Source organism: Sturnus vulgaris, unplaced genomic scaffold (genome assembly GCF_052056855.1).
Source record: "Sturnus vulgaris isolate bStuVul1 unplaced genomic scaffold, bStuVul1.hap1 Scaffold_153, whole genome shotgun sequence".
In the NCBI taxonomy this organism is placed as follows: Eukaryota; Metazoa; Chordata; class Aves; order Passeriformes; family Sturnidae; genus Sturnus; species Sturnus vulgaris.
Window position 1 is genome coordinate 1,113,482 of NW_028276071.1, and position 10,243 is coordinate 1,123,724.

The following is a 10,243-nucleotide window of genomic DNA, read 5'->3' on the forward strand; positions in this document are numbered from 1 at the left end:
ATCCTGTCCGTGACGCCAATTTAATGTCACGATCCGCTATTAATGCAGAGCGGGGGTCGTGATGGTTCTTTTGATCTCAAAGGTGCAAACAGGCAAAATGCAGGGGACAAAATCAGTTTATTCAACAACAGAAAATCAGTTTAATCAACAACAGCAATGCCAACAATTCAGTTACGGTAAAGGGGAGAGGTATAGGATAGGGAAAGGGGAAGGAAAGGAAGGGATGGGAGAATAGCTACCAACAGATGAGACGGGCGTCCTCGCGGGTCATCCGATAGACGAGTCCTCATCCGTGGGGAGATCTCAGGGGTCTTCATCAGTGGAGAGATCTCAAAGGGTTCTTTCCAGAGGGTCGCTCTTTTATAGTCCTTCTCCAAAGCGAGTGGCCTCTAGCCAAAAGGTGGGAAGATTTATGGACCATTGTGTGGTGCTGCAGGAGACAGGTACGGACAAGCAGTCCTCAGTTGGTACAACACAGTCTCTGGTTGGTGCCACGACAGCACGGTCCAGTGAACACAATACACCAGCACACAGTCACGAGCATCCACCTTGGCCTGGCCAGTAAACCATTGTTCGGAGTCAGCCTGGGTGGGGGTCCTCGAGGTCTCCTTGCGACGATCGGGAGGCAAAATCGAGGGGAACTTCGGACCGACCCTTACACCAATTTAGGCCATAGATGCTTGGACATGAAAGATGTTTTTTTCCATGGAAAGAAAAGCATGGCCTCTCACTGTTTTAAAGGCAGATGCAAGGTGGCCCCTAAGAGATCATGGCCAGCCAGAGTTGCCTGTCCTGGCAGGTTTCATATGGGAACCATCCAAGAATATAATCACATTTGGAGGAGGTATCCCAATTTTGGCCATTGGGCACCTGGAGAAGAAGGAAAGTTCTTTCCCACAGGAAGGAAAGCATGGAACTCCAAGGTTTCAGGGGCAGATGAGAAGCAACCCTCAACATGGCAAGGTCAGCTGGAACAGTTAGGCCACCCCCAGAAGACCAAGCCAGCCAGACCTGTTCCATGCTTTTGTGTCCTTGGGGCCTTTCAGCATCACAATTGCCCCTTGGTTCCATGTGGCCCCATAGTTTCACAACAGATTTTTGTTTCCATGAGGCCCAGCAGTATCACAATGGTCTCCTTGGCTCTGCAGTGGCACAGTGGCCCCTTGCTTCCATGAGGCCATGCAGTGTCAAAATGGTTTCCTTGGTTCCATGGGACTGCACAATGCCAGAATGTCCCTTTGGTTCCACGAGGCCTGGCTGTGTCACACTGGCCCCTTGCTTCCATGGAGACCCAGAGTGTCACAATGGGCCCTTGTGTCCATGAGACCCTGCAGTGTCACAATGGTTGCCTTGGTTCCATGAGGCCCTGTGGTGTCACAATGGCGTCTTGGTTCTGTGGGGACCCAGAGTGTCAGAATGGTCTCCAGGATTCCATGAGGCCTCACAGTGTCACAATGGTCTCTTTTGGTTCCACAGTATCACAATGGCACCTTGGTTCCATGAAGCCCTGAGGTATGGAATGGCACCTTGATTGCATTGGGCCCCTCTCTGTTACATCAGTTCTTAGTTCCATGGAGCCCTGTACTGTCACAATGGCCCCTTGGTTCCATGGTGCCACACAGTGTCACAATGGCCCCTTGGTTCCGTGAGGCCCTGCAATGTCACATTGGTCTCATTGGTTCCACGAGGTCCTGCAGCTCACAATGGCCCTTTGGTGTCACAATGTGTAACAATGGTATCCTTGGTTCCACAGAGTCAGAATGTCCCCATGGTCTCATGGAGCCCCACAGTGTCACTACGATCCCCTTGATTCCATGAGGCCCTGCCATGCTACAATGACCCCTGGGTTATACAAGGCCCTGGAGTGTCACAATGGCCCCTTGGTTCCAGTGGGTCCTGAAGTGTCATAATGGCCACCGTGGCTCCCTGAGGCCCCACAATGTCACAATGGACTTTTGGTTCTGTTACCTTTTGTACTGCCAACAACAATCTCCTTGGTTCTTCAGTGTCACAATGGACCCCTTGTTCCATGAGGTGCCTGGCCTCCCACAGCCCCTCACAGCCCCTCATGGCCCCTCACAGCCCCTCACAGCCCCTCATGGCTCCTCCCAAAGGAGAAGGGGTCAGGCCCTGCTTGTTCCCCTTTTATTTCGGTCCCTTCACAGCAATGAGTCAAGAAAGGCTGAAATGGAGCCTTTCCCCAGCACAAATTCCAGCTCCGAGGAGGCTTCCCCACACAGGCCTCAGGCTCCTGTTTCAGCCTGAGTGTCCCTGCAGAGGAACAGGGCATCCTTCAGGCACTTCCACAAGCTCAGAGTTCTCTTTTCATGGGGAATCTGGGATGGAAATCTCTTGCTAAAAAGGACAAAAGCAGAGGGAATGAATTGGAAATGATTAGGAAAAAAATGACCCTTCTTACAAAGTTCATTCCCTGCATTTCTCCTTTTCAGATTCTTTCAGTCATCTCCTCACAGAGGTCCAGCTTGTTCTTGTGCTTCTCATGAACTGATGGTACTCTTGATTTATACCAGTGCAAGAGATATAGAATCAGCTAAACTGAACACAGAATCAAACTCCTTATATAAGCCCATTTTCATGTTCTAGATCACTTTCAAGACGTGTGTGGGAGTGTTGGAATTATTATGACACAACTCTCCATTTCTGGATGCAGGCTCTGGAGATTCTTTCTCTGCATTCAGTCAGGATTGCATTCCCTAACAATTCCTGGTACCACCTCCTGTTTCCCTAGATTAGAACAGTAACAATGAAAACCTTACCCACAGCACAATTTCCCAGCCCACAGGGAAAAGAAAGAACAAGTTATCAAGTTCTCAAAACATTTATCCTGCTTTGCTGCAAAAATCGTGCTGCCCTCACAGTGTGGAAAGCCAAGAGAAGCTGCAGTTGGTGGCACATCTTGTGACAGGAGCTTGACCTCGTTCTCCAGGAAAGGTTCTCGGAAAGAGCAAACATCACTGTGAAGAAGATTCTCGAGAAGCAGAAGAACTTTCCAGAAGTGAAATGAAAATGGAAAGAAACAACCCAAGATGTTCACATATACTATTAATTCCTTTCCTTATATGCTCCCTTTTTCTGGTTCTACATCACAGTAATTCCAAACTGATCGTATCTCAAACACCTAGGACTCAGGAAGTTTTATGCACTGTACAGTATCATTAGCTACACACATTTTGCCTTCTCCCTGTTTGGCATTGAAAGCAATGCTGGAGACACCAGAAACCTGCAAATGAAAGATTTTAGAGCACAGTGATTTGGTCGGCTGTGGGTTCTAGAGACAGGGCACGTGCTCCCACAGTATTTCACCCTCAGCAGGGACAATACACAGCAGCAACAAAGGTGATTCCTAGGACATTGTGCAGGGGTCAAGGCTCTGTGTCTCGACTTAACATGACAAAGTTCACGTGTCTTGACAGACTCAGGATCCAAACTAGTTTGCTTTTCTAGCTGTGCCGATGAACAGCAGGAGAAATAAAGCAGCCAGCAGTTTCTCTGCAGAGAGGGCCTTTGCTCCAGGCTGAAAGTGCTGGATTGGCAGGGAGGGGGCAGGCAGCTGAGAACTGAGCTGCTATATCGGATTGGCACCAAACTGGGCAAAAATAGCAGTTTCACTCTTTTATTTTAATCCTCCTTTTGGCAGTCTCCGATTTTCTCCTGGAACCGGACAAGAAAACAGGAACAGCCCTGGGGACGAGGGCACCGAGCCGGGTGTGGCCCCTCTGCTGCCGCTGCCCACCCGGAGCAGCCGGGGAGCAGCGCTGCCCTGCAGGGGCTGCATTTCTCACTCCTCATGTGCTGCTCTGCCCTCCCACGGGGCTGGCTCTGCCTGGCGCTGCCAGGCTCCTCATTCAGCACTTTCCTCTGCTCCAGGGGAGAGTCCGGACAGCGCTTTGCTTGCTTGTGAGGAACAGACCGCAGAGCGGGGTGGGCGGGCGGGATGGGGCCCGGGGCATGCGAGCATGAGGGGCAAGCTGCAAAATGCCAGAAACAGAAGTTCGAATCTAGTGAAGAAGAAGCTAAACAAGACGGTGGTTTTGGCGTGGGTGCAGGAAGAAGAGATGCTCCGTGACTCTGGTTCGGCCCCGGAGCGGAGCGGCCCGTGCTGCCCCGAGGGGAGCGGGGCTTGGCTGTGGGGCACAAGGGGCGGAACTGGGAATGGATACACGGGGAATGGATACACGGGGAATGGACACACGGGGAATGGACACACGGGGAACGGACACACGGGGAATGGACACACGGGGAACGGACACACTGGGAATGGATACACGGGGAATGGACACACGGGGAATGGACACACGGGGAATGGATACACGGGGAATGGACACACGGGGAATGGACACACGGAGAATGGACACACGGAGAATGGACACACGGGGAACGAACACACGGGGAACGGACACACGGGGAATGGACGCACAGACACGCGGACAAACGCTCCCGGCACTTCGGCAGTGGCAAAAAAGCAGCGATTTCACCGACCCGCTGTGTCCCTTCTCTTGTTCCCCATCTCCCTCTCCAGCTGTCCCACAGCCTCTCGCGCTCTTTGTTTGGTGCTCTACCCCTACCACCTGCCACCTCCCCGGCGTCCCTCCCCTTACTCCGGGCCGGGCCATGCCCCGGACTCCGGGCGGGACTGCTCCGTCCCCGTCACCGCCCCCCATCCCCGTCTCCGTCCCCGTCCCCGTTCCCGTCCCCGCCCTTCCCGCCGTGCTCTCGCCTCCGCCCGGCTCTGCCCGTGCTGGCGGTGCCGCTGCTGGGCGGGCCTCAGTGCCCGGGGCTGGGGCAGCATCGCCTCCCTTTGGCTCCACCTGGCTCGACCCCGGCCCCAACGTGGGATCCAGCCCCGGCCCCGTCCCCGGCCCCGGCTCCTCCCGGGGCCCGTGGAGGACACACGCGGCGCGGCCGCTCCCGCCGCCTGCGCTGCGGCTCCCCCGGCCCGAGCTCCGCCGCTCGGCAGCGCGGCCGCCGGCCCCGAGCCGCCGCTGGCCCGTTCCAAAGAGCGAACGCCTGGGGCTGCCCGGCCCGGGGCGGCTGAGGGGCGCTCGGGGGCCGTTCCTGGCCCCGGGCCGAGCGCTGACAGCCGCGTCTCGCCGGCAGGGAAGGCCCAGGTGGGACTGAAGGAGCAGAACCGGGTGGGTTCGTGCTGGGAGAGCGGGCGTGGGGTGAATGCTGCATCCCTGATGCAGAGCATCCTGCTGCGGGGTCCTGCACAGCGACATCAAACCAGAGAACATCCAGGGAAGGAGAAGGAGCCCCTGGAGAAGCTGTACCAGGTGGGGCTGCTGCTGGAGACACCAAGGACAACCTCAATGATGACAATCTGTTCCTCGACCTGGCCAGCTGAAGATGATGGACTTGGATTCTGGCACCTTCTGCACAGATCCACACCCAATTTGTGGGTGAGTCCACAGCCAGGGGGATGCTCCCAGATCTGGGCACAGCGTGGCCTGGCCGGGCACCAAAGGTTCCCCCCTTTGCTGGGGCAGATGCAATGAATTCTTCAGGGGCTGCCAAGCTGCTTTTTGGCTCTGGGCAGTTTCTGAGGGGCTGGATGTGCCATGGCTGGCTGCAGGCTGGGCACAGTCCTGCCCTCCTGCTCTGTGCCCAAGGCAGCAATGATGGGCAGCTTTGGGCACCGCTCTGGGCACGGCCAGCATGGCCTGGGCACGGTGGGAGCTGGGACAAGGGGGACAGGAGCCTTCAGCTGACGGGCGGTTTCTGGTTTCTCTCCTTGCAGCCGGGCTCTGTGGATGCTGAGGCTGCTCTGGGCTCTGCCAGGGCTCTGCTGGGCTCAGCCCTGGGCACGGCTGGGCCCGCTCTGCCCTCACATGGCTCTGACAGCTTTGCATCAGATGAGCCCGTTCCCAGCACAGCACCTGAGCTTTGTGCTTCTGCAGGTGAGTGAGACTCTCCTGCAGGCCAAGACACTGCAGTTAGAGACACACATCCAGTTGGCAAGAGCCCAAACTCTCCACAGTCCCAGCTGAACACCTGGATCTCCACAGGATGTTTTATTAGTTCCACTCTTTATTCCTTCTTAGCTGGAATTGTGCAATTGCACTTTCTTCTTCCTCTAAAAGTGCCCTGAGTGGACAAAATCTGGTGAGTGGGCCGTGCTCCTAAGGCAGTGCAGGCTGGAGCTGAGGATGGAGAATTGTCCTTCTGTACTTCCAAACCAAGCAAAAAGCCATAAGTGAGACTTTCTTTAAAAAAACCCTGATAATTTCAAAGGGAATGTGCAGCTCATTCACAGTGAGAAGCAAGGGCATCTTCTAAAGGATCTGGGCTGTGACAGAATTTAGATTCCCAGTCCTGCTTGGAGCTGGCAGGGCACAAAGGAATTTCTTCTTGCTTCCCACCGGTTTCACCACAATTTAAAATAATAATATTGGAAACAAACCCCAAAATTTTTTTAAAAAAGGTTACTGAGACCAGTAAGATGCATCAATACCATCACCTCTTTACAAAGTAAATAACTGAGTTTTCTATTTCAAAAGATCAGTTACCTCTTAATTCAAAGTTAAAACAGAAGGTTTTTCACTGCACACTTGGTATTTTTATCTTTAACATTTTATAGAGGCTTTTTTTCCTTTTTCTCTTCCTTAAAACAGAAAACATGCCATAAAAAAGGAGTGTCCTCTGCTGCTGGTTCCCGTGTGGAGCAGCTCCTTCCTCCTGGCTGAGCTTCTCAGGCAGAGCCCGGCAGCTCCTGGCCCTGCAGGGCTGAGGCTTTTCCCCATTGCTGGGCACAGACTGGTGGAGCAGCACTGCAGAGCACGGGGACACACAGAGGGGCCAGGAGCAGCTGCCTTTGTCCACCTGGAGCTGCAAGGGCCAAACTCTGAGCAGACAGGGCTGGCAGAGACTCACAGGCTCCTGTTTGCTGTGCTGCCCCACTTGTGCCCAGCCCAGCTCTGTGTGGGGCAGAGGGAGAACAAGGGGCAGCTCCCTCCCAGCCCCCAGCCCAGGGACCCCTCTGGCCCCGGGGCTTGGGGCACTGTCAGCACCCACTGCTGCAGCCACCGCCTCTGCTGGCACTGACAGCAACCCCCAAATTGTGGCTGATCCCGAGGGAGCAGCAGCAGGGCCTGGATCTGATCCCTGACTCTGGGGCAGGGCTGGACAAACGACCCCCACAGCAGCAGCAGCAGCAGCAGCAGCAGCAGCAGCACATGGACCTGACTTTCAGCACAGCCCCTGCCACTCTTCCCTCCCGAGTGCAGTGGTGTCACAGCAGCCTGGGCCACCTGGGAGCCCCCAGGGCCAGCAGGGACTGGAGATGGCAGCCCTGGGCTCCTGGAGGTTGTGCAGGGAACAGAGGTGGGGACTCCCTGTCCATGTGGAGCTTCCAGATGGAAAAGGCTGCTGTGAGCAGGCAGCTCCAAGGGCACAGAAAGGAGGGGCTGGAGCCCCTGATCTGTGCCAGTGCCACAGTCCTGGGCAGCAGCCACCGAGCACAGGGGGAACAGAGGGCACAGCAAGAGGGACAAAACCAGTCAAGGTCAGAGAGTGGGAAGAGCCAGAGCTGGGAGCAGGAACAGCTGCTTCACTGCACCCTTGGAGAAAGCTCTTGGCTGCTTCAAAGTGCTGAAAGGTGTGAAGGGCAGGGAGGAGAGCACAGCAAACAATGCTCCTGTTTCCACAGCCTCCCCTCTCAGTGTCCCAGGAGGAATTGGATGAACTGTATTCTTCTCTCTGAGCCATCTCGTTCAGCATGAGCAGCTCAGCACCAGGAGCTAAAGGAGCTGAAGCCTTAGGCCACAAGAGCTGACCAAGAGGGGACTTTTGACCAAAGTAATGCTGCCAACAGGGACCTAACTGAATGCAGCAGATGGAATCCTGGAATTATAGAATCCTTTGTGTTGGGAAAGACCTCTGAGCTCATCCAGTCCAGCTGTTCACCCAGTACTGTCAAGTGTGGAGAGTTTTGTGGAGGACTGGCTAGGTGAGAAGGGACATGATGAGATTCCACTAGTCAGGAAATAAGGCCTTGGGCAAGAACATTGTGCCTTTGAGCAAGGAGCAAGGAAATCACAGGATGTCAAAATAAGAATTAGCTTTTGTCAAAACAAGAACTAGCTGTTGTGGTGGAGCCACCACAGCCATCCGGAGTATGCAGCAATATGTGCAGGGATGACGTTTAACAAGGTTAGAGCACAGAACCCATGATGAGCTTAGCTTTTGCAATATGTATGAGCCTTATTATTGTGTCTATATAACTGCAGCCTTCTGATCAATAAATTGAGACTTGCTGATCATCATCTGGTGTGCTTGTCTCCCATCGTTCCCAGCAGTCAAGCCCAGCACTAAACCCAGTCCCTGAAGTGCCAAGGCTTGGACAACAGGCCCTGAGCAAAAGGTGACCTCTGGATTAACATTCCAACCAAAGGTTATCCTTATATTAGCAAATATACATGGTCATTAGTGCTGTGATAAATGTATCCACTCATGAGTGAAACATGGATTGACCTTTCTGTATTTGGAAACCAGACAAGGCCATGAAATCTGACATCTGGCCTTGTTTGGGGCTGTATGGTCAAAGCCACCTGCCTTGGTTCCTCCTTGAGGCCTGGCCAGGCTTTGGGAGGAGCCCAAGAGGAGAATGAAAGCAGCTGTTCCTGCACTAGAAGTGCTGTCAGTTTGTTTATTCAGCACTATCAGAGCTGGGCCCTCTCACAGCGGGGTTGGAAGCCTCCCCTGTGGCTGGAGGCACCTGCAGGAATTCCCAGTGTCCAGGAGTGGCTCTGCAGTCCTTGGCTGTGACAGCTTCCCCAGCTGATGTGTGCACCTGGCTGATGGCAAAGTCTGAGGGTGACTGGTGCTGTCTCTTAATCCCTGCAGGCAATCTTTGGTGCTGATGGTTGGCTGCATTGCTGAGCTTCTCCTTTTGTGATGCTTTGCTGCTTTGAACTACAGTAAATGACACTGATTGCTGAACTTGGTGTCTGTGTCTCTGCTGCTGCCCCTGCCCACTGGTAAAACAAAGTTGGTGTAGTCTGGCCAGATCACCACAAAATGTTGCTTTTTAAATGTAAATGTAAGGAATCAGTCTTGTCTGAAATTCCCAGGTGTGGGGAAAACCTTCCCTAGAGTTTGCTGGCTCTAAAGGGGGCTGAGGTTGGAGCACTGTGTGAGCAATGGGGAAGGCAGCTGAAAGAAGCTGAACCACAGGATGTATTAAAATGCATCCAAAAATTGCACTTGGAACAAGGAAAAGAACTTATGGGTGTAGGAAGATGAGGGTGAATTTTGTAAAAAGAATCCCAGAAACAGCACCAACAGAAGGATCAATTGTTGTTGGAACTCTATCACATAGAGGAACAGAAGAGGTTCTTAATCTTGAGCTTGGATTTGTTTGTGCAAGAGAAATAATAATAATACAATAAATAATTATATACGTATGTAAAAAATAATTATTTTTTAATGTATATATTTATATGTATATAATAACATTGTAAAATAATGTTCCAAATACTGATTTTTTTAGTTTTGGCTACTCAGGGATTTAACACTGAATACTCTAAAGAAATGATTGCCCAGGACCCAAATATCACTGGCAAACTGTGAGATTGTATACAATGAATGAAAGAGGAAAGGATGAAATTGGCAGTTTTTACAGGGTTTGCTGACACTAGGATGTGCAATGCTTTATTTCTGTGAAAAATGCAGTGAGTAAGACTGCTGGGTTTTTCATATACCAGACTACACAAGCTGCAGCATTGATTGAACAGATGAAGGAGTTGTTAAAAGAGCAGTTGAAAAAACGAGGAGATGGGAACCTGTCCCGATGGAGAACCCATCTCCCAGATGTGCTCCCTACCCTTAACAATGGCCCCACTGGGAAATGGGAACCCCCTGGATGTGCATGGCTGCACCCAGTTTGCAAATACAGCCAAGGACAGTGACACTGTGACTGCCTGGGAAATTATTCCGGGTGTGATGGCCCCTGACAGGGCCACCCCAGAGGCTGCAGGGCTGGACCTTCATGCATAGGAATTAATCAGGATAAATCAGGATCAAATGAGAGTCATCAGTACTGGAATACTGATTCAGATTCCTCCAGGATACTTTGGTTTGATGATTGCTCACTCAAGCTTGGCCTTGAAAAGTGTTCATGTCATGGGAGGAGTAATTAGTTCAGATTATCAAGGATAAATTAATTAATTCTGTTAAACAGAAGTGAACAGTTGGATTATTCAACCCCATATTCAGTTGTGGAAGG